The following is a 25,823-nucleotide window of genomic DNA, read 5'->3' as shown; positions in this document are numbered from 1 at the left end:
AGAGAACCCACACAAACATGTGGAAACTCACTGATGGAATTAAACTCTGGACCCTCGTGCTGTGAGCCAACAGTGACAACCACCTTGCCACCGATGCTGTAAAATGACTAGCTAAATGTTTTGCGATTTGAATTCATAACCTTGTTTAAAATGGTTCGTCTTCTAGTAAAGTTTTGGAGGCAGTCGTGCATTTTAACCAAACAGAAAACTGAGAAAATGTGCTCTGGATGCACAGAAAGTGCAGATTATGAAGTGTCTTTATTAGATATTAGACTGTCGTCGCTCTCACTGACTGGCTGATCCTCTCAAAACACAATTTCTCAACTGATTAAACTGTCATCACACCTCCTGAGCCACCTGCCGCAGTGTTTGCATTAAGGGGCTGCAGGGTGTCTCACCTTACACCTGTGTGTGCACATAGAGCTCTACCTTTTCCTTACTGCTAGTTTCCGTAAGTGAATGACAGCGTGTGTAAGCTCCATGCTCCTCTTATGTACATTTATAATGTAAACAATTATTTTTTTCTTGTGCAGGTAACACTGTTCATTTTCAAAGATCTGCACTGAGTTAATGAGAAGGACCGGTTATGCGACTACAATACATGTCACAATATTTTTCAAATACCTATGTGAAGCAGTGCAAGAGGTGCAGCTGTAACTGTAAGATACTATGTTGCACATGCAAATGAGGATGATTTGTTATGATATCTAAAATATAGCAGTCATTATTAAAAGCAATCAAGAATATCTCCTTCACGTCTTTTATGTTATCTTTATTCAACCAGTTTCTGGTGTATAATCAGCCTTCCCTCCACTTTTCTTGTAATTTTCAAATACTAAATAGGTTTTGTGTGATTTTCTTTCTCCTTGTGGGCAGGAAAGTCACATAAAGACAGACAAGACAAAGTCAGAGTTGGATGATACCCAGTAAAAGAGAATTAAGAATCAATACGTGCCACATAGAATCACTCAGAACATTTTGGCTGAAAAACAAAAGAAAGAGTGTTGTTCACTATAAAGTAAAAGGGTTTTCTCAGTAGAAGACACTAAATAGTTTCAGGAGTGATGGATCAATACGGTTTACAGAGTAAAAAATGTGCCCTTTTATATCTGAAGACAAGCCAGAATCCAAAAAACAAAATATTTCACAGAAAATACAATACAGCTGGAGAGCTCTCCTCACAGAAAGACAGACAAAAATATTGTTGGTAATTGACAGCTCTGTCTGTTGTTTACTGTCTGATTCAGAAAATATTTCAAAAGGTTCCCAACACGGCTTGAGGATAAAAGGGTAGACACAGATACAGACTGATGGATCAACAACAAAAGTAATGGGTTTATCTAATTCTCCAGAAATTAGAACTGAATCCATGACAGCAGACAATAATTTAACCTGAAATTGACAAGAATCAGTGTAATGATGTGAATCTTCAATGAGATGATTATCAGTTGACTTGTCTGGTTTGATATTATCATATTCCGCAAACACGCTATGCATTGCATGTTACTGCCATTGGTTTCACTGTCAATAGAGAAAAGTGTCAACAAATGTACTGACCTGCATGTTTTTAAACTGGAAAAAAGAAAAGCTTTACACGTGTTGCAGAAAAGCCTGTATTTAACTAGACAGTCCAAGCTCACAACATTTATTATGACAAATGTGATGTGATATGTAAACTGCAAATGCCTTTACCAGTAATTACTACTACTACTCTCTCTCATACAGACATCCCTCTAGGTGTAATTGTTCAGTATGTGTGGCTTATCATTTGCTGTGTGGACTCATAAATTATGAAGCAGAGAGACACAACCAAGAACATCGTGGAGGAGAAAATGAACAGCCTTTGTTCACAGAAGAGCAAACAAGGCTAAAATGTTGCTCACTTGTGTAATTTAGGAGAGAATGAATTGAATAACTTGAACCACACAGTGGAAAATGTCTTCCTTAGAACAACTACTCAGGTGCCAGGGTCTTTAAATGCAGTATATATATATATATATATTAGGGGTGCAACGATACACAAAATTCACGGTTCGGTTCGGTTCGATACTTTGGTGTCACGGTTCGATATTTTTTCGATACAAAAAAATGTTCATGCCTTCTTAATTTGTCATTTATTAAAATTATAAATATATATTTTAACTCAAAAGTACAGTTTTTAAATTTAACCCTAACCCTTGTACGTGTTTTTTATTTTGACAGCGAATGCGCACCTGCGGACCACTTATGTGCAGCCCTGGTTATTTAGCTCGTCATATTGCAGCCACAGAAATTCTTTTGTCCATGAAACCATAAAGCTGCACTTTCTTTTTGCCTTATAGTCTGATTTGTCATAACTTCTCCGTTTTGTGGTAAGCTTTTCTTTGGCTGTCACTTCTTCACCCTGACCTGTCTTATTTGGCTCAGCAGAACTGAAATGCTTTTACACACTCACTCACATAAGCTCAGCGATTCTCTGCGCGATCAACCTCTCACATGTTTAAGCTTGCTGCGGGAGATTTCACTTGTCATGTTTGCATAGTAAGCTAACGATTAATAAGACGATGTCAGAGGAATTGGTGCACAAATTATCATCACTCACAGATCAGTGCTGTCGCTCTCTATACACAGTTCGCACGATTGCAAAGTGAAAGCAAAAAAACAAGCGCAAATTCAAACGCGATTTCAATATGTCACATATTGACAGTGGCTCACCGATGCCAATGACATAATTACCCAGCTACATTTCCGAAAGAATGCAAAAGCATTGACATATATAATATATATATATATATATATATATATATTAGGGGTGCAACGATATTCGATACAGTGCTTTCGATACGAATATCGTTGCACCCCTAATATATATATATTGTAATGACCTGGCTGGGGTTGTTAGCCAGGTGCATTCTGGGTATTGTGTTGTCTCTGTGTTTTCTATCGTTCTGCTAGTTCATATGTGTTTGATTTGCATGTTGTGTTAGTGTTATGTTAATGTAAGCCACAGTGAAGTTGATGTGTTTTCTGTGGAGGGGGGTGAATTGGCATGGTTGGCTGACACCGCGACTCTATGTGGTGGGAGCGTGATAGGGGTTCGGTGTCAGCAGTGTTACGTTGTTGTTGAAAAAGATGGTGAATAAATGCCTGTGGTGAACCACTACTGCCTCCTGCTGGATTATTCGGGGATTACCAGTCTGCTGCTGAGACGCTCGGAGTCATGCGGTGTACGAGGCACGAGCGCTCTCCATTCATTGCGAAGTTTAGCGATAGCTGCTAGCGCCCCGCTAGCCGTTTAGCTAGTGAGCAGTTTAGCCAGTCAGCTCCCCAAACCCACAGTCGTTACAATATATTAGGGGTGCAACGATATTCGTATCGATATTGAACCGTTCGATACAGTGCTTTCGGTTCGGTACGCATATGTATCGAACAATACAACATTTGTAATTTATTTTATCAACTTTCCTTCTGACGATGCTGTCTGTGTGGAGCGCTCAGTGAATCTGCGTTCGACTACTCCGCCTAGGCTGCACTGTCGAGCGCAGATCCACTGAGCGCTCCACACAGACAGCATAGTCAGAATGAAGAGTGCAGGGCAAGCTAGCCAGACAGAAGTTAAGCTCTCCTTGCAACATGGCAAATTGAACCTCCCCCACCCTCATTCAGATCTGGCGTTTGGAATTATTTTGGTTTTCATGTGACGTATGACCCTGAAGGTAAGCGCGTCATGGACTAAAGTAAAACAGTATATTGGATGTGCCACGCAATGCTCAATTACATGGATGGGAGCTAGTGTGTTAGCGCAGTTAGCTCGTTAACGTGTTGGCCGTCTAGCCCCATGCACGGGGCTATCAGGGGTACACTCTAAGAAATGACACACTGATGTTGGTAGCATTATGTAAATGCTTCATGTTAAAACTAATGCCACCAATTGATTTTTAACTTTAAACACAAGTATGTTGTTTTGAATTTAATTAACAACATAATATTTCAATACAACAAAATGCAGTAAATTAAATCCAATGTAAAAAGTTCATTTAAAATGAAGAGCACTTTAATTTAAAGAGGATTGTCCTAATAGGCTCTCCGTACTTCTGAGTTTGCACATGTGCAGTGTGGAAGTTTGATCATCCGCCATTTTCAACTGAGACTTGCATATGCTTAGCATCCTGGATAGAATCCATCGCCATCTGAGGATTATTTGGTAAGTTCAACAATTTAAGGATGACAAATTTGATTAATGTATACTAACTGATACACATCTGACACTTTCGGGAATACTTTTGCATTTTTTTTAAACAAATGATGCCTGGCAAATTTTTTAACACTCTAGCTTGTATACCTCTCTCACATGTTAGAAGTATGAAAACATTTAACAAATATTGTTGAACCTGCTTCGGTGTAATTTTCCAAAATCTTTTGCGATTCTTGTTAAGATGAGACTTGCCTACTAAGACCGACAGTTTTAAAATTACTCCCAACATCTACCGCACCTGCTCCCTGACATCAGTAATGACCACTGGGAGCGCCAGCGATCCTGTAGTTTGAAGAATGAAATGAATGTGTAGTGTATTTTAGAAATGTGCATCAATTAAGTTGCTACATTGTTTGAAAGAATTCGACTCCATGTTGATTTCTGGTTTAGTGTCAGAAATCTTCACTGAAGAAGCTTCACTTTTCTTTCCAAGCTCCTTAGACTACGATGACCTGGGGATGACTGTGAACCTTCACAGACTTATTGTTATCCACAAAATGTCATGATAGGATTTTAAGTCCATATTGCCCAGTTCTAATCTTCTATTTAATTTTAATATTTTTAGGGGCACAATTATTAAATATATTGTTGAACAATCTAGAATTGATTAAAGCAAAAATGAAAGCTTTCACGTAATGTCAAAATTGAAAAGCTTCGATTTTTGGGTTCATATATTTGTTAATCTGACACAGAGGAGTCAGTGCCTTACCAATCATGAACCTCACTGCACATCACTGATGTGAGTTATGAAACATTGCTTAATCACATATCTGCTATGTGTTAATATTTTTGACTTTGTTTTGTAAAGAGGTTGAAAGGAACCAAAATAGGAAACTTCTCTCATATTGAGTTCTTATCTCCACCAGAATCCAAGCGTTGATGTTTGACAGGAATGCATTCTGAAAGCTGTCTGTGTCTACTTAAATGAAAAGCCAGATGACCTGTTCAAGGAATTCTTGGTAAGTTAAAAAAGGAAAATGATCAGTTATTTTCCTTTTTTAAATTTGGGATTGGAAATGGAAGGTGGACTTACTTGTCCATATGTATATGTACGCAATTAACTTATCTTTTTTTAATTTTTATTTAAAGGATGTGGATCTTGGTGCAAGCAGAGAAACAGAGCAGCTGACTTTGGGAGTCTATGTTGTCAGACATGAGAGCAAACTCTGCAGATACACCTGAGGACATTGGTGTCATCATAGAAGGATGCACTGTGCTGCAAGCTCTTAGTGATGTGGCAAAGGGTTGTGCCCTCCTGCTTGGACTAATCTATAGTCTAAATCTGAGCTACCCAAAGCACCTGAAATACACATTTGAATTTCTTCAGAAGGTGCTGATGGAGTTGGATGGGAACAACCTATCCATGAAGGTGCAGGTTCTGAAAAACAAACTGCTTGAGTGAAACAGCCTGCAGTGAACTATAGAGGACACTGAACTTTAAGGTTCTCGAACCCTTCTCCTTGCACTTCATAAACTGTTCAGTTTGAATTGCCACAAGAACTTCTGCAAGGCCTTTCACTTTTCTGCGTTCTTTGTTCTTGAACCTTTACCAACATCCAACTACACTGAAAAAGACTGCTCCTAACTTTGGACTTCAGTTTAAGTTTTGAAGCAAAGGTTATTTTTCTAAATATGGACAAAAATGACACAAAAGTAATTTCTACCTGCTGTTTGCAGGGCTGTATTGTGGGCTTTTCATTGTAGCCCAATCAAGTTTAAATCAAGTCATGTTAATGTTAAAAATGTTGGAATCACAACACTTTCCAGTTTTAATCATTTCAGTTTAACATGACATTCTGTATCTTGTCTTCCTGCACCTAAAATGCACTTGAATATATGTAAAGATTGTTTGGGGGAAAAGATCTAGAAGCATTTGAATTGCTCAAAGTGTGCTTCAACAAGTTTTACACAAAGTGTTATTAAAGTTAGGTTAACTGAATAAACTTGTGTTCGATTTATTTAATTTACAAACTTAAATAGACTAAGTTGCAATTCTGTTAAAGTGATTTAATCCTATAGTTTCAGTAGAGCGTGTTTTGGGTGAGTAGATTTATCAGATTTACTTAAAATTTGTTGTTCAAATTAAATATATCATACATTTTATATTTCACTAACCCAGTTGTGTGGAACCGGTTGACATAACTGGGTGGAGTAAATACAATATGTTATTTCTCAAAGTAAGTACAGCTTGTTTTGGTTGAGTAGGTTTTATTTAGTCTTCTCAATTTAAATCAACAAGGTTAGTTATATCAACATTATGATATTCAGCTAATACAACATGATTCTTTTGATTTGCATTTAATTATCCAAATCTTATCAGATGTACTTAAAATTTCTTGTTCAAATTAAATGTATCATACATTTTATATTTCACTAACCCAGTTGTGTGGAACCGGTTGACATAACTGGGTGGAGTAAATACAACATTTTATTTCTTAGAGTGTAGCTCGTTAACGGAGATTTGCCGTGTTGTGGCGTTAAGGTCATTTTAACGAGGTTAACCTGAAAGCACTAGTGGGAACACAACGAATATGACTGCACATTTACGCCGACATCATCCTAGTGCAAAGACAAGTGGGAGCAGACAAAAGGAAGCATGCTACTAACTTTACCCGAGTCATTTAGACAGCCGTTAGCACAGGATTCTCCTTATGGGGACCTGATATGTTTAATATGCTGCTGAGAATATAGCCCAGAAGAAGCGGATAGTATAGCTTTTATTTTGGAAAGAGCCATTTCTCTGTAATAAACTCTCTTTTCCAAAGATGAGTGATTCCTCAATCAGATACAGGGCTCGCAAAATCGCTAGCCCGACGTCCTGGGGCTAGGACGCTAGCGATTTTTCCAGTCGGCTACCAAAACCTCTCTCTGCCCTGCCCGTCCGGCTATTGTAGGAAGGAAAAATATATGTCAATGCTTTTGCACGATGGCACGGTGGTTAGCACTGTTCCCGCACAGCAAGAAGGTCCTGAGTTCAATTCCACCATCAGGCCGGGGTCTTTCTGTGTGGAGTTTGCATGTTCTCCCCGTGTTTGCGTGGGTTCCCTCCGGGTACTCCGGCTTCCTCCCACCATCCAAAGACATGCAGCTTGTGGGGATAGGTTAATTGGACAATCCAAATTGCCACTAGGTGTGAATGTGCGAGTGAATGTGAGTGTGAATGGTTGTCTGTCCCTATATGTTAGCCCTGCGACAGACAGGTGACCTGTCCAGGGTGTACCCCGCCTTTCGCCCTATGACAGCTGGGATAGGCTCCAGCGCCCCCCGCGACCCTGAAAAGGATAAGCGGAAGCGAATGGATGGATGGATGGATGGATGCTTTTGCATTCTTTCGGAAATGTAGCTGGGTAATTATGTCATTGGCATCGGTGAGCCACTGTCAATATGTGACATATTGAAATCGCGTTTGAATTTGCGCTTGTTTTTTTGCTTTCACTTTGCAATCGCGAGAACTGTGTATAGAGAGCGACAGCACTGATTGGTGAGTGATGATAATATGTGCACCAATTCCTCTGACATCGTCTTATCAATCGTTAGCTTACTATGCAAATATGTGAAGTGTGAAAGTGAAATCTCCCGCAGCAAGCTTAAACATGTGAGAGGTTGATCGCGCAGAGAATCGCTGAGCTTATGTGAGTGCGTGTGTAAAAGCAGCAGGATATATATTTGACTACGATGACCTGGATGACTGAGAACCTTCACAGACAGATATATATTTTAGTTCTGCTGAGCCAAATAATACAGGTCAGGGTGAAGAAGTGACAGCCAAAGAAAAGCTTACCACAAAACGGAAAAGTTATGACAAATCAGACTATAAGGCAAAAAGAAAGTGCAGCTTTATGGTTTCATGGACCATAAAGCTGCACTTTATGCACTTTATATATATCCTGCTGCTTTTTTAATTTCTGTGGCTGCAATATGACGAGCTAAATAACCAGGGGTGCACATAAGTGGTCCACAGGTGCGCATTCGCTGTCAAAATAAAAAACACGCACAAGGGTTAGGGTTAAATTTAAAAACTGTACTTTTGAGTTAAAATATAAAATATATTTATAATTTTAATAAATGACAAATTAAAAAGGCATGAACATTTTATTTTGTATCGAAAAAATATTGAACCGTGACACCAAAGTATCAAACCGAACCGTGAATTTTGTGTATCGTTGCACCCCTAATATATATATATATATATATATATATATGTATATATATATATATATATGTGTATATATATATATATATATATATATATATATATATATATATATATATATATGTATATATATATATATATATATATATATATGTGTGTATATATATATATATATATATATACACACATATACAGTGTGTGTGTGTGTGTGTGTTTATATATATATATATATATATATATATATATATATACAGTATAAGCTCCTTACCATGCATGGAGGGTTTCACCCCAAGTCCAGCACCCTGAGGCTGTACGCTAAGCGGAAGGAAGGGGGCCGGGGACTGGTGAGTGTCAGCACCACAGTCCAGGATGAGACAAGGAACATCCAAGAATACATTGGGAAGATGGCCCCAACTGACCGAGTGCTCAGTGAATACCTCAGGCAGCAGAAACCCAAGAAAGAGGAGGGAGACGAGGAACCATCATGGAAGGACAGGCCCCTGCACGGTATGTACCACCGGCAGATAGAGGAGGTGGCTGATATCCAGAAATCCTACCAGTGGCTGGACAAAGCTGGACTGAAAGACAGCACAGAGGCACTAATCATGGCAGCACAAGAACAAGCTCTGAGCACAAGATCCATAGAGACGGGTCTATCACACCAGGCAAGACCCCAGGTGCAGGCTGTGTAAAGATGCCCCAGAGACAATCCAGCACATAACAGCAGGGTGCAAGATGCTAGCAGGCAAGGCATACATGGAACGGCATAACCAAGTGGCCGGCATAGTGTACAGGAACATCTGTGCGGAGTATAACCTGGAAGTCCCGAGGTCAAAATGGGAGATGCCCCCAAGGGTGGTGGAGAATGACCGAGCTAAGATCCTGTGGGACTTCCAGATACAGACGGACAAAATGGTGGTGGCTAACCAACCGGACATAGTGGTGGTAGACAAACAGAAGAAGGCGGCTGTAGTGATCGATGTAGCGGTTCCGAATGACAGCAATATCAGGAAGAAGGAACACGAGAAGCTGGAGAAATACCAAGGGCTCAGAGAAGAGCTCGAGAGGATGTGGAGGGTGAAGGTAATGGTGGTCCCCGTGGTAATCGGAGCACTAGGTGCAGTGACTCCCAAGCTAGGCGAGTGGCTCCAGCAGATCCCGGGAACAACAGCGGAGATCTCTGTCCAGAAGAGCACAGTCCTGGGAACAGCTAAGATACTGCGCAGGACCCTCAAGCTCCCAGGCCTCTGGTAGAGGACCCGAGCTTGAAGGATAAACCGCCCGCAGGGGCGTGCTGGGTGTTATATATATACACACATACATAGAGGGCAGCACGGTGGCATGGTGGTTAGCACTGTTGCCGCACAGCAAGAAGGTCCTGAGTTCAATCCCACCGGGGTCTTTCTGTGTGGAGTTTGCATGTTCTCCCCGTGTTTGCGTGGGTTCCCTCCGGGTACTCCGGCTTCCTCCCACCGTCCAAAGACATGCAGCTTGTGGGGATAGGTTAATTGGATAATCCAAATTGCCACTAGGTGTGAATGTGCGAGTGAATGTGAGTATGAATGGTTGTCTGTCCCTATGTGTTAGCCCTGCGACAGACTGGTGACCTGTCCAGGGTGTACCCTGCCTTTCGCCCTATGACAGCTGGGATAGGCTCCAGCGCCCCCCGCGACCCTGAAAAGGATAAGCGGAAGCGAATGGATGGATGGATGGATATATACATACATATACACACACAGTCATCTGTTCTGCTTCATTACAAAGTATTAAAGAAGTGGGTAAACATTGGCTGACATTAGCAGCAGCACTCAGACTAAGAAGGTCTTGCTGTGAGAAAATGAATTTTCTCTCAAATTTCAATTGCATCACACTGTAGAATAAAGATAAAACATAAAAATAAAATAAAAACTAAATGTTAACTTGGACCAGGGATTCCCTATTAACAGCTCCTCGTGGTGATAACACTTGCTCCCATTTTTAAAGAAAGAGACCTCCAGCAGGACTAGGCTAAGGAAGAGTCAGCAATCTGCTGCAATTAATTGAAGTAAGGGAAAGAGAAGACAAAAACTGAGAGCAAAGAGATCATAAACAGCAATGAATAAAACACAGAAAGAGTAGACAAATCTTAATGAAGTGATAAGCAGCGAGTGGAGGAGGAGAAGTGCTCAATCCATCATGAAAAGTCCCCCCAGTAGCCTGACTAAAGGATGATCCAGGATCACCTGATCTGGCTCTAACTTTAAGATTTACTAGGACTAAAATTAAAAGTGTTTGTCTCCTGAACCCAAATTGGGTTCCAGAGGAGAGGGAGCCTGATAACTGAAGGTTCTGCCTTAATTTTGGAAAGTCTATTAACCACAAAAACATGCATTTACTACTTATTGCTAAAATATAATAGTGAGAATACAACAAATATTCAATTAACGGTTTAATTAAACTCCATTTAATGTAAAGATTGCAATAAAAAATTATTTATGAAATTATGTATTTATTTATTTTTGCTTTTGACAGGAAATGCTTGGCAACCGAAAAAGTCATTATTTATAGTTATAGTCATCAATTATAACTTTTATGAAAAGTTATAACACCCATAGCTGGACTGGCCATGGTGATTTTTTGTTTTTATGGGCTGATGTTTTGTTGTTTGTTTGTTTGGGGTTTTTGTAACGGTATAAACAAAGAAAGGTGGTGGATTGGCTAATTGGTCATGATCGACTTTGGGCTGGATGGATAGGGGCCAGGTAGGGCATTAACAGGGAAAGGAGGGCACAAAGTCTTACTTTTCTTTCTTATTCTCATTTCAAATGTCTAGTTTTTAATAAATTATTATCTGAATCTTACAACTAAAGTTTTTATCTGATCTAAAATGTGTGAAAGCCCATTAGTGTATGTAGTAAATATTAAGTCTAATATACAACCTAGTAAGTTATAGTACTTTTTTCCCTTTGGGAAGGTACCATCCGTGCAGTCTGCAGTTCTGTTGATGAAAGATGTTGAATTTATTTAATTATTGTAGAAAAACAATTGATTTCTGTGCATTTGTTTTACACATACATTAAATTAAAGTTAATTATGTCAATTAAGGCGGAGGGTGGGGGGTGGTTCCTTATTTTTTTTTATTTTCTTTTTTTGCTACGAGTTGGCAGTTAGGTTGTTTAATATTTCTGCTAAATACTGTTTAGAAAACTAGAATAGGGAGGAATAGGATGCTGTAGGTTTAAGTTTATTCAATTGATACATTAATACCAACAAGACAGTGTACATCACTGTCACAACAGCGTTTGTTTTCATTTAAAGGCTTTATGGATTTTCCTATAATACCTGGTGGGCCGGTCTCTAGTCAAAATGCCCGGGCTGATTTTTTTGTCCCAGTCCAGCCCTGATAACGCCCGTTTGTCTTTATCAACTTATCAACAGAATTTCAATTTCAGAATTCAACAGAACCCTGAAAAGTTCATGTACAAGACTAAATCAAAGCTCATAGTGAGACTGAGGAACTTCAGGGAAATGTTCCTCCTCCTGATTGTAAACACTCATTGTACTCTTGCGTCTATACTGGATTATTAGAGTTAGTGTATTCCACAACAGTAACACCAATACTTTGTTTTTTTACACAAATTTGGTCTTTCATTTACTCTTAACCAATTTTTAAATGTATTTATGTATTTTAATTTGTCAGCTACTGCAATTTGCTTCATTTTTCCTTTGTAAGCCAGCTTCCGAAATTGACATTAAAATACTGTTCCAAAGGGTACAAAAAAATCAAAGACAACCCAGAAAGACTACCAGAAAGATGTTTAAGAATACATGTATAAATAGTTTACTATGAGTTTCCCTGACTTTTTAAAAATGTAAAATGAGCCTGTGTAACAGTCCCATATAGTTTGGTATATTGCACTGTAGCTGTTTCCATGTGACTGCTTATCGAAGACGCAAAAATAAATATCAAAACAATTCAAGCGACACCTCTTAACAACTCTAAGAGCTCTAAGAACTGGATAAAGTTAACTCCTACAACAGCCACAGAAGAGTTTATCAACACCTAGCTCTTTAGAGTCCTTTGGAAGCTGTTTAAAAACTCATCAAAGCATTAACAAGCTATTTAGTCCATCATTAGAGAGTGTGGCAGGGAATGTGTGTACGTGTGTGTGTGTGTGTGTATCTGAGAGAATCAGCAGCTGTGTTCTGGCTAATGTGTGTTCTCACATTAGTGCAGAGGCATGCTTGTGCATTTAAAAGCAGTGCATTGTCTCAAATTTGCATTCAACAAATCAAATAATTCAGAGGCCTTATGGAAAATGTTTTCATGCTTTAATGGCCAGTGCTGCAAAGAATCGATGGAAAGGAGCTGAGGGAAGAACTCACTGCTAATTTAAAGCTTTTTAGTTTGTTTTCACAGAGACAGAAAAAAGTGGAGGATTCTTACAAGTGAGCATATTTTGATGAAAGCAAAGTAGACTTAGATTTTGGTTAAGCATGTGCTGCAGAGGATTAAAGGATTCAGTAAGCTTTAAGCAAACTGCTAGACAGATATTTAAACAGTCAGAAATGATTAGTAAGAGAGTCAAGCAAGCGTGAAACACAGTCCTTCTGTCAGACACTGGTGGAATCTCCCAGACAAACACAAGGTGTCATTTGGCATTGGTGCCATAACAGTCTGGGTTAATGGCACGGATGCCAGCGTTTCAGCTCCAGCTCACATATAGATGATTATAAAAGGCTACTGGCATCACATTTAAACACACCAGGTGAGTGTCAGTCTTTAATGTGCAGAGGTAACCCAACTCATATGCTTTTCTTAAACATAACCAAATAGTATTTTGGCATCTAAAACCTAATGTAATAAAACAGCAGCATTTGACACCCTATAATGGTGATACTGGAAAGACCTTTTCAGCAGGGCCTCTCACAATGGATCTTTCTTTTTATAAAAGAATAAATCTGTGCTTAACCCATGCATACTATTTTATACTTAAAGAGCCAAAGGTTATTCACCATCCACCTGCTTTCTTTTATTTTCAAAATAACTTAATAACTCAGACCTTTTCTTTCCCACCTGAGCCACAGTTTGTCTCAGGGGATATCGGCCACTAAAATCTGTGTTTTCCTCCTTGAACATTCTAGTTTCAATGTATCCAATTATTATTATAATTTTTAGTGCATGCTTCTTTTCCAACTTAATTTTTTTCTGCTTTTTGCTTATTACAAAGTAGAACGAGGTACTGCTGTTGGCAGGCTTGTACCTGTTGATTTCGAATGAATCAGATTCAGTAATACATCAGCAAAAATGGGGTGTAGCTAATTTGTTATGAACAAGATCCAATAATGTACAAGGTGACAGGATATAGTTAGGACTGGATCAGGTGACCCTGAATCCTCCCTCAGTTATGCTGCAATAGGTGTAAGCTGCTGGGGGATTCCCATGATGCAAATAGCATTTCCTTCAATAAAACTGAATTGATTTGAATTTGCACCCCCAAAACAGGCTAAAAACAAAATTTTTCAAAAAACAAGGTTTTTTGGTGAGGATATAGGATTTATAATCTTTTTCAGCCCTCACACAACTATTCCATCACTTTTATGAGCACAGCTGAGAGCATCACAGGAGTTTAGATGACAACAAATAATCTACAAGTTTGTATGTTTGAAGCATAGCAGTAGTTGTACTTTTACAGTTTATAACCTTGACTTAATGGTACTTTATTGTGAAATAAAGACCCTACAATATTAGTGAAAACCTGAAGAATGACACAATCTCCCATAAGCAAGTATTTGATTCCATCAAGGAAGAACCCTCTTTTAACAACTTGAGAACCAGGCTAGGGTGAGGGGAAAGAGAAGAGGAAATGTGTAACATATGTGTTAAACACTTGTGAATTTCACCCAAAATACTTTCTTTTTTGGAATAAATGTCATTTTTTTGCATCTCACTCTCCTATCTGTGTGTTCGGTCTGTGTGCGTTCATGTGCGTGTGTGCGCTGCGTGGTGACGTAGGCGCGTGCATGTGTGCCCCGGTCACAGCTCCTTTCAGCATGGCCGGAGGTAAGTCACTGCCACGTTGCTCTCGGTTAATCAAAGTTTGTTCGGATCCCAAGCTTCAGTGTGAATACGACCGTACCGCCGCGGTTTTGTTTATCGTTAAGAGACTCATTTGGGATAAGTTTTGTGGAGGACGAGTTCATTAATACACAATTATAATGAGTTATAGCCGAGAACTCGGCTAATATGCTAGCATGCTAAGCTAGTCCGTATCGCTAGCGGCTTGAGAGTTTACTCGCGTCAGTCTCTCCTTTTGTGTAACAGCATGCACCTTTTCTTTCTTCGTCAGGAGAGGGTTACGGGCAGTCGCGTGACACGCACGGATCGAACATGTGTCTCTGTGTTGCAGGTATGGAGATGTTTTTATGTTTTGGAGATGCAGTCTTTCATTTATTGTTCTTATAAGTTGTTTTGATGTTTTTTAGTGACATATTGTTTATTTTGTGCTTTTTGTTTTTCGAGAGTTTAAGTCAATGGTTTGAAATAATTTGTTGTATTTGGTTCGTTACATTAATGTACATTAAGGGCTCAGCTCCTTTCAGCATGGCCGGAGGAGAGGGTTACGGGCAGTCGCGTGACACGCACGGATCGAACATGTGTCTCTGTGTTGCAGATGTGCAGTAAAGAGCCAAAGATTCGACACTGTCTCCTGCCTCTTGCTTCAACACCAAAACACAACGCAGAACAGCAGGCGTAACAATTACACGGGTTACATTGGTGCCGTGACCCTTTGGATTCATCAAGCATCGACGTCATCTCGATCACCGTGGGGAGCTCTTCATAATTGCCCTCGTTCCAAGTTGGTTGCTTTTCCTAACTTGTGTGGGACTTTTTGAATGAGCTTGGACATTTAATCTGCTCAATTCTCATCCTGAATAACATTAAGTGTTAGTTAAGAATACTGTGTTTGCTTTTGTACAGTTGCACTATTTGGAATCTTGTTTCTTGTGATTGTGCTTTATTCATCATTATGGAGTCAGCATCTGGTTCAGAGGCAACTGGTGTTCCTGATGGGGAGGTTTCCTCTAATGTTGGTATGGGGCGAGGGTGGTTTCTTGGGGATGGGGTTCAGACACCTAAAGTTGGTGTGTCATTTGCTCCCAAGTTTTGTTCCACTCGTCTCCAGGTTCCCCCCTGTGACATTCAGACCCCGCAGACAGCTGGCAGTGCTGAGTTGAGTACACTCATCTCAGATTTGGCCAATCAGATTGGTCAGTCCATTGTAGCCCAGCTGCAAGGTGATAAGGGGACCAGTATGCCTACTGAAAGCTCTAAGGCTGAGCAGGGACCCCCTGAGCTAAATTTGTCTGGGGTGAAACTCGTCTTGCAATCAGACGTCAAGGAGCCACCAGTTTTCAGGGGTGATGGCAGTGATAAATTTTCCATTCATGAATGGGTTGAAATGATGGAAATGTACTTTGTAAAACGCAACACACCAACAGATCAGCGATCACGTGACATATTGGCTAGGTTGATGGGGAAGGCTAAGGATGTAGTGAGGGTCACCCTACGTCACAACCCCTCACTTGACCATGTCCAGGTTCCTGATTTGATATTTGACATTCTGAAACAGCACTTTAGTGTATTGACTTACTCTTCTATGCCTATGGCTGACTTCTATAACACGAAACCATTACAACATGAGGGAGTGATGGAATATTGGATAAGGCTAAACAATGCTATTGACGCTGCTGACGAGTGCTTGCGTAGGCAGGGGCGTAATGTTGAGGATCCAGGGCGTGAGGTCTCGATGATGTTCATCAAGTATTGCCCTGACCCCATCCTCTTGAACAGGCTCAGCATCAAAGCAGCTGAGGAGTGGACAACCACTGAGGTTCAAGAACGCATTGATAGCTTCCAGCGTGAACTCAGGGCACGCAGTCAGGGCAGTTTCCACACCTCACAGAGGAGAGAGGTTAGCCACAACTGCTCTATTGTGCCTCAAGAAGCGATGGCATCACAGCCTGGGCAGGCCAGTGTCGCCTTGCAGTCTCAGCCTACAGCACCAGCCTCAAACCTTACTTGTCAGCTTTCGCCCACAGCAGCTTGCTTCACTCCTGTTCTAGCTGATGTTTCGACAACCTGTCCTTCTGGGACGTCAGTGTCTTCTTGTCCGGTGCCTACTCCTACTCCTCAGTTCCAACAGTCACCAACGTACACTGTGTCCACTCAATCTAGTCAGCAGTCAGTTGGTTGCGAGCTTGGTTCGACTAACACCCAAGCTTTTGATGTGACTGGCATGCGCGCTCTGATCGGCCTCTTGGATCGCGTGATTGCATGTCAGAATGTGCAGACTACAGTCCCTGCATCTGCACCTTCGCAGCGTTTTACCCGCGGGCCCTTTCTTAAGAAGAGTTGTCAGGTCTGTGGCAACACTGGTCATTCCACTCACATGCACTGCAGGAGAGAGAATCTCTGTCTTGCATGCTTTGCTCCTGGTCATTGGAAAAAGGACTGTCACAGTCGTCGTGAGGGACGGGAGGCCGGGGCTGTCGCGAGGCAGGGTTGGCCTTCGGAAAACTGAATCACCCACACTTGGAGAGGGGCAGTGTGGGGGATGAACCTAATACCCTCAATCATGATGAATCGGATCTCGAAATTCTTTATGTCAACACCTGTTCAACAATGCCAGAGGGATACCGTGTCGTGGTTCAGGGACCAGCAGTAGTGCCTACATTTAGTGAATTGTTCTACACCCAAGTTGCAGTGAATAACAAGGTTAACTTGAGGGGCATGATGGATTCCGGGTCTATGGCTTGCACTATGAGTGAAGAGGCCGAGAAGTCACTTAGAGAGGCTGGGGCTCTTGTGAGTGGACCGCAGTCGGCCGAACGTATTGTGCTGGTTGGCTGTGGTGGGAAGCAGACCCACCCAAAGTGCGTTTATGACTTGACACTTACTGTCCACGGTGTGAAATGCATTGTACCAGTTTTGGTAGTGTCGGGCCAGCGTGATGAGCTCATCATTGGCTCCAATGTTCTCAAGTACCTGATGCGAGTTATGAAACATTCTGATGACTATTGGAAGCTTGTGTCTGTGGGAAGCAAGCACTCGCTTCTTGACTATGAGCACTTCTTGGACATGATGTCGTGCACCACCAGATGGAGGGGTGAGGAGGTTCCTGACAAAATTGGCACTGTGAAACTGCCTCGTGCTGTGACACTACTCCCACGGTGTGAGCATCTGGTATGGGGCAGGCTGCCCAGCAATGTGCCAGTCTCTCCAGGCAGCACGATCATCGTGGAACCTTGCACCTCTGGGTCTGGGCCGAGAGACGTTCTTGTTGGCCGGGTGATCACATCCATGTGGGGTGATCGGTGGGTGCCATTGAAGATGACCAATCTCTCCTCAAAACCACTAACCTTGAAACGCAACTCGAGGGTTGCTGTCGTTTCATCTTGCCTTGCGGTGGAGGACCTTGATTTCCAGCAGGACTCCTGCAAGATGGCGAGTATGGCCCAGGTACCAGTCAGTGGGCCAGCTGCTACTGAGGCTGACTTGAATGACAGGTTGTGCTCCCTAGGTTTGGGTGATCTTGACATTGACTCATGCCATGCCAGCTTACAATCAAAGAGAGAGCTTGTTGAGCTAATTGAGCAGTATGAGGACATCTTCTCTAGACACCCGCTTGACTGTGGTGAAGCTAAACGCTTTGTACATCGGATCCACCTGACTGATGAACGCCCATTCCGTATGCCTTACAGAAGAGTACCCCCTGCTCATTACCAACAACTAAGGCAGGTACTCACTGACATGGAGGAGAAAGGGATTATTCGCAAATCCATCAGCGAGTATGCATCCCCCCTCGTCATGGTCTGGAAAAAGGATGGCGGATTGCGGATTTGTACGGACTTCAGGTGGTTGAATGCGCGGACTCTTAAGGATGCGCATCCACTCCCTCACCAAGCGGATTGCCTTGCCGCGCTTGGGGGCAATGCCTTCTTCAGCACGATGGACTTAACCTCTGGGTTTTACAACATTCCAATGTGTGAGGAGGATAAGAAGTACACCGCTTTCACAACGCCTGTTGGCCTCTACGAATACAACCGGATGCCACAAGGGCTCTGCAATAGCCCAGCTTCATTTATGCGCATGATGCTGAACATCTTTGGTGACCTCAACTTCACCAGTCTGCTCTGCTACTTGGATGACCTCCTGGTCTTTGCTCCCACTGAAGAGGAAGCCCTGTGCCGGCTCCGAGCTGTTTTTCAAAGGTTGAGAGACAACAATCTCAAGTTGAGTCCAAAGAAGTGTCATCTGCTGCGGAAGTCAGTCAGGTTTCTTGGTCATGTCATCGACCAGACCGGAGTGGCTGTGGACCCAGCTAAGGTGGAAGTGATTTCCAAGATGCCAAAGGAGGCTCTAATGGAGAAGGATGGTTGCACTCCTTCTGTGAAAAGGATTAAGTCCTTTTTAGGAATGGTCTTTTTCTATCAGTGCTTCATTCCTGGTTGCTCAGCCATTGCCAAGCCTCTGTTTGCTCTGACGGCTGGTCAGAAGAGGAAGGGACGGACTAGTCACGCTGGGAGGGGTGCTGGCATGTTCAGGAAGTTGACTGCTGCAGATTGGAGCCCTGCATGTGACAAGGCCTTTCATAAACTGAAGGACGACCTCCTTAACTGTGCCGTGTTGGCTCACCCTGACTTTTCACGACCGTTTATTTTGTCTGTGGATGCTTCTCTGGATGGACTGGGAGCGGTTTTATCACAATTGCCTATCGACGGGGATAAGGCACGCCCTATTGCTTTTGCGAGCAAAGCACTAAGCAGGTCACAGCAGCGATACCCAGCCCATCGCCTTGAGTTCATGGCCCTGAAGTGGAGCATCTCTGAAAAGTTCAGCCACTGGTTGAAGGGGCACCAGTTCACAGTGTGGACTGACAACAACCCGCTCGTTCATGTATTGACCAAACCCAAGCTGGACGCTTATGAACAAAGGTGGGTGGCCAAGCTGTCATCCTACAACTTTGATTTGAGGTACATCCCAGGTCGAAAGAATGTTGTAGCAGATGCACTCAGTCGTGACCCCTTCACCTATTCTATTGGTGGGCGCTTGCTTCAGGAGCCCTACGAGCACTTGGTGCGGAATGCAGAAGGTGCGGCGGCTCATGAGGTGCAGGACGCTTTCAGGTTTGGTGTCCAAAATATTCAGGTTGCCCAACAACCTGTTCCAGCTCTGACCTCAGAAGATTCCTACAGTTCGTCGGAAGTCACGGCTACCTTGGTTCACCATGATTACTGGGAAACCGCTGCGGAGAATAGAGCTGCCTCCCTTCTCTACCTTGTTCAGCAGTTGCAACCAGTTGGCAATGATGTACTGCCATCACTTACCTTACATGAGCTGGAGGACCACCAACTTCAAGATCCCGTCATCTCCGCTGTCCTGCCACTCGTAGCCCGCAGGAGGCACCCTTCCAGGCGTGAGAGACATGGTATGGATTCCAGGGCACTGGCCCTATTGAAGCACTGGGAGAGGCTCAAGGTTCGGGATGGCATTCTCTACAGGGAGACGAGAGACCCTGTGAGCAAAACAAAGAGACTCCAGTTGGTGTTGCCAGTGAATTTACGGGTGCAGGCCTTGAAAGGTGTCCACGATTTGGCAGGGCACCAGGGTCAAGTTCGCACCCTCCACCTAGCAAGGCAACGTTTTTTCTGGCCCAATATGGAGAGGGATGTGAAGGAGCATGTTCGGTGCTGTGGAAGGTGCATACTTGCCAAGACTCCAGAGCCTGCAGCACGAGCCCCATTAGAGAGCATTAAGACCTCTGCTCCCATGGAGCTCATCTGCATTGACTTTTGGTCAGCAGAGGACAAAAAGAAGCGCTCTGTTGATGTGCTTGTGGCAACTGACCACTTCACGAAAATGGCCTTTGCTTTCCCGTGCAAGAATCAGACTGCCAAGCAGGTTGCCAGAAAGTTATGGGACTGTGTTTTTTGTGTATATGGTTTCCCTGAGCGTATTCACTCAGACCAAGGTCCCAGCTTTGAGAGTGAATTATTTTCTGAGCTTCTGCAGATTTCGGGCGTTGCCAAGTCTCACACTACGGCTTATCACCCTATGGGCAATGGGGGCACGGAGCGGTTCAACCGCACACTTGGCAACATGCTGCGAGCTCTCCCTCTCAGAGCCAAACAGGAATGGCCGCAGCAGATTCAGACATTGACCTTTGCTTATAATGCAACTGTTCACGAGACTACTGGATATGCCCCATTCTACTTGATGTTCGGCCGTGTCCCACGACTACCGGTCGACGTTATGTTCAAGTCTGTTTTGCATGATCCCATTGTGGTGGACTTTAACGGCTACTCCAAGCTTCTTCTGTCATACTTGTCTGAGGCTGCCAAGATCGCCCGGGAGCACACCAGCAATGAGCAGGAGCATCAGGCTCGTCAATACAATAAGAAAATCAAAGGTGTGTCTCTGAACGTTGGGGATCGCGTCCTGCTTGCCAATAAAGGCGAGCGGGGCAAGAAGAAACTTGCAGACAAGTGGGAGCCTCAGGTTTACACTGTTGTGGAGAGGCATCCCAGGACCCACATTTACAGGATCAGTGACTCTTCAGGCCAGAGTAAGGTTGTACACAGAAACCTTCTGTTGGACGTGAGTTTCCTTCCTGTCCAGGATTCGTTGGGAAGTCAGTCCTTAGACGTTTTCTCCAGTGAGGGGGATCTCAGTGCTGATGGGGATCTGGAGGACCCTGGCAGTCTAGGGACAGAGTCTACCGCAGCAAGGACTTCTTTGTGGGTCCTTTCGGATTTGAGCCATGGAGTGGATGTGGATTCCGCGGCAGGAGAGCATGCCTCACAGTCCACGGATCGTCAGCATGGTTCATGTGATGGTGCGGATGTGGACAATGCCCCACCTGATTCTCAGACTTGCACAACGGACATTCCAGCAAGCCCTGCTGGTCAGGCCCAGCACTTTGCTCTTCCTACTCCGGTTGACTGTTCCGCTACCTCTGATTCGACACAGTCTGGCACAGATTCTGTTCCAGGTGCCTGTCATGGGGACGCTGTTGTTCCGCAGACTGTTCCTGTTTCTGGTTCAGACATCAATCAGACCTCTGGTCAGCCGTATACTGAGCAGCCATCCAACTTGCCAAGACATGACTCTGACCATGCCAATGTTCGAAGCAGAGTGGTTACCAGAGCAGGTCGGGTGGTAAAGTCAGTCAACAGGCTGATAGAAAACATGGTCCAGAAGCCTATTACATGGGGCCTGTTACCGCCACGGGAGGCTCGGCCTCTGACATAGACTGTTTTTTTGGGTCATCCCATTGCGTATTATGAATGTGTTGTACTTGATTGAGGCATCATGACACCCACCCTGGGCGTTTTATGGGACCACGTTTGATGAGGTGTAGGCTGCACCTTTGTGTTCTGAAAGGGTTGGAGGCCTGATCAACCTATCCAACTTCTTTTAATCCATTTATGGATAGTTTCTAACTGAACTATGGGATAAGATCCTTGGGTTACCTGTTCCGGAGGTGATGGTAGTTCAGCGTCGTTGTGCCTCTTGGTACTGCAGTACCATTCAGATGTGTAGTGATTTTGGTGAAATTCAGGGGGGGTGAATGTAACATATGTGTTAAACACTTGTGAATTTCACCCAAAATACTTTCTTTTTTGGAATAAATGTCATTTTTTTGCATCTCACTCTCCTATCTGTGTGTTCGGTCTGTGTGCGTTCATGTGCGTGTGTGCGCTGCGTGGTGACGTAGGCGCGTGCATGTGTGCCCCGGTCACAGCTCCTTTCAGCATGGCCGGAGGTAAGTCACTGCCACGTTGCTCTCGGTTAATCAAAGTTTGTTCGGATCCCAAGCTTCAGTGTGAATACGACCGTACCGCCGCGGTTTTGTTTATCGTTAAGAGACTCATTTGGGATAAGTTTTGTGGAGGACGAGTTCATTAATACACAATTATAATGAGTTATAGCCGAGAACTCGGCTAATATGCTAGCATGCTAAGCTAGTCCGTATCGCTAGCGGCTTGAGAGTTTACTCGCGTCAGTCTCTCCTTTTGTGTAACAGCATGCACCTTTTCTTTCTTCGTCAGGAGAGGGTTACGGGCAGTCGCGTGACACGCACGGATCGAACATGTGTCTCTGTGTTGCAGGTATGGAGATGTTTTTATGTTTTGGAGATGCAGTCTTTCATTTATTGTTCTTATAAGTTGTTTTGATGTTTTTTAGTGACATATTGTTTATTTTGTGCTTTTTGTTTTTCGAGAGTTTAAGTCAATGGTTTGAAATAATTTGTTGTATTTGGTTCGTTACATTAATGTACATTAAGGGCTCAGCTCCTTTCAGCATGGCCGGAGGAGAGGGTTACGGGCAGTCGCGTGACACGCACGGATCGAACATGTGTCTCTGTGTTGCAGATGTGCAGTAAAGAGCCAAAGATTCGACACTGTCTCCTGCCTCTTGCTTCAACACCAAAACACAACGCAGAACAGCAGGCGTAACAATTACACGGGTTACAAATGCATGATATCAGTGCCTACTTACCTGTATAATAAACATGGTATTATAGTGGCAGTTTCATAGACTTTTAATAATTAAGAAAGTGGATGGATCAATGGATGTAAAACCTTTTTTCCTGAATCATCCGTCAGACCAAGCAAATGTGCCTGATTTAAGAAGTCTAATTGCAGTTTTCCAATGTTCAAGTGCTAATAAGAAAAAGCATACTGGTTCTAGTAGCACTTTAAAATTGTTCTACAGGGTGGGCCATTTATATGGATACACCGTAATAAAATGGGAATGGTCGGTGATATTAAAGTCCTGTTTGGGGCACATTAGTATACGTGAGGGGGCAAACTCCTCAAGATGGGTGGTGACCATGGTGGCCATTTAGAAGTCGGCCATCTTGGATACAACTTTTGTTTTTTCAATAGGAAGAGGGCCATGTGACACATCAAACTTATTGGTAATGTCACAAGAAAAACAATGGTGTGCTTGGTTTCAACGTAACTTTATTCTTTCATGAGTTATTTACAAGTTTCACTTTGTTCACAGCCATTGACATGTCGAAGAGGTTAACACGTGAGGAGCGGATCGAAATTGTGTTGATATCTGGTGAACACAGTAACCGGGTCATTGTAGCCGATTTCAATGCAAGACACCCTACGAGACCACCCATCCCCCATGCAACAGTTAGCAAACTGCTTGCTAAGTTTTGTGAAACTGGTTCAGTGTTGGATTTGCCAAAATGTGGACGCAAGAAAACTGTCACTAATGAAGAAACATCAGTGGCTGTCCTAGCTTCATTCAGCAAGAGCCCACAGCGTAGCACTCACCGGATGTCACTGGAGAGTGGCGTTAGTCGAACATCCCTTCGGCGGATATTAGCTACTCACAAATGGCACCCTTACAAACTCCAGCTACTGCAGCATCTCAACGAGGATGATCCAGATCGGCACACAGAATTTGCAGAATGGGCAAAACAAAAATTGGAACAGGGCCCTCAGTTCACGCAGAAGATTTTGTTCAGTGATGAGGCAAACTTTTATGTGAATGGTGAAGTTAACAAACAATATCACTGCTATTGGTCTGACACTAACCCACATTGGATGGATCCCTCCAAGACTGTTGGAACAACAAAAGTGATGGTTTGGTGTGGTATATGGGGTACAACGATAGTGGGTCCATTCTCCATCAATGGAAACTTCAAGGCCACTGGATATTTGAAATTGCTACATGATGATGTGTTTCCCTCTTTGTGCACTGAAGCTGGCACGTTCCCTGAGTTTTTCCAGCAGGATGGTGCCAGGTCCGAGCATTCCTAGATGAACAGTTTCCTGGAAAGTGGATTGGTCGCCGTGGGCCAGTTGAATGGCCCTCAAGGTCTCCCGATCTGACCCCCTTAGACTTTTATCTTTGGGGTCATCTGAAGGCAATTGTCTATGGTGTGAAGATACGAGATGTGCAGCACCTGAAACTACAGATACTGGACGCCTGTGCTGGCATTTCTCCTGCGGTGTTGCTATCAGTGTGTGAAGAGTGGGAGAAGAGGGTTGCATTGACAATCCAACACAATGGGCAGCACATTGAACACATTTTATAAGTGGTCAGAAACTTGTAAATAACTCATGAAAGAATAAAGTTATGTTGAAACCAAGCACACCATTGTTTTTCTTGTGACATTACCAATAAGTTTGATGTGTCACATGGCCCTCTTCCTATTGAAAAACAAAAGTTGTATCCAAGATGACCGACTTCTAAATGGCCACCATGGTCACCACCCATCTTGAGGAGTTTGCCCCCTCACATATACTAATGTGCCCCAAACAGGACTTTAATATCACCAACCATTCCCATTTCATTACATTGTATCTATATAAATGGCCCACCCTGTACATTAAAATTTACCATTTTGATTTCCTTCTCTATACAAAAGTTTACATGGTTCTGCCTGTTGTTTTCTTCCTTCCTAATCAGTGTAATTTCCTTACAGCAGAGGAGAACAACCTCACATTATGATAAATAGGCCACAAATAGCAAAAGAAGCACAGAAGTGTAGTAGCAAAGAGAGAGGATAAGGGGAATTCAAACTTTACCTAACAACTCAAACAAACAAACTCAGGTTGAAAACTAACGAAAACAAACGTATGTGCACCATTTCGGGCCCACAGGTTCAAAATGTGTGTATTATTCACAAGGACTGCTTTTAACCTTCACATCCAAACAACAGAAGCTCCGGAGATCTCTGGAAGGGCAGCTAAGTCACAGGTCGGGGAGCAGAAGAGTCCCAGACGGGGTGCATCAAAGTTTGTTAAAACACGACTACTTTAAGGGGAAAATACTGTTAGTATAGCGGTCTATTCCCGTCAAGTTCCATTAAAATACCAGAAGACAGATGGCACAGCATCACAGAAACACCTTAGCTTCAAGTGTGCGTGTTTGATGGAGAACCATTTGCATGTTCATTGCTGTGTCTTTGAGACAGAAAGAAATTTCCATATTTATCACTGTGTGTATGTGTGTAAGTGTGTAAGTGTGTACGTAAACATCACTGTTCCCTTCTCTCACTGAGTTGAAACACGGGTCTCTGGGCTGGTATTAAAGCTTAAAGTTGCAGACTAGCCTGGCACAGAATATTAATGCTCACTTACTAATACATGATGCCACACACATATACGCAGGCAGAGCTACAATGTACACATACAGAGGAAATGTATCTATACAGTTTGAAGAATCAAATCTTAAACACTTTTGTCATTATTGCAAGTTAGATGCTAAATGTATTACCTCACCTGAGGCACCTGCCAATGCCGAGTATCAGTCTGGCACCAATATTCTCTTTGCCCTAAATTTAAAGTCTAACTCGGATAAGACCAAATAAATGTAACTGAGAAAAGCCTGCCTCACCATAAGCCATAATGGCATTCTCATTCTGT

The 25,823-nt window shown here is 42.9% G+C and overlaps 1 protein-coding gene and 1 long non-coding RNA gene across 5 annotated transcripts in view; one reads left to right on the top strand and one right to left on the bottom strand.

The window, feature by feature from the left end:
* LOC101482519 (exostosin-1) overlaps nucleotides 1–25,823 on the bottom strand; it is a 374,234-nt gene that overhangs the window by 71,384 nt on the left and 277,027 nt on the right. The window lies entirely within an intron of this gene.
* On the top strand, nucleotides 3,840–6,385 carry LOC106675916 (uncharacterized). 3 transcript variants are annotated; one of them, XR_013093164.1, is made up of 4 exons: nucleotides 3,840–3,863; nucleotides 4,061–4,183; nucleotides 5,101–5,193; nucleotides 5,324–6,385. It is a non-coding gene; the product is annotated as an uncharacterized LOC106675916 (long non-coding RNA). The 3 variants fall into 3 exon arrangements; XR_013093163.1 differs by having other exon boundaries at nucleotides 3,846–3,933; XR_013093162.1 differs by having other exon boundaries at nucleotides 3,846–4,183.

The sequence above is a fragment of the Maylandia zebra genome, linkage group LG15 (assembly GCF_041146795.1).
Source record: "Maylandia zebra isolate NMK-2024a linkage group LG15, Mzebra_GT3a, whole genome shotgun sequence".
Lineage (NCBI taxonomy): Eukaryota > Metazoa > Chordata > Actinopteri > Cichliformes > Cichlidae > Maylandia > Maylandia zebra.
Note: the sequence above shows the minus strand (reverse complement) of the source record. Positions and strands in the feature narration are given on the sequence as shown.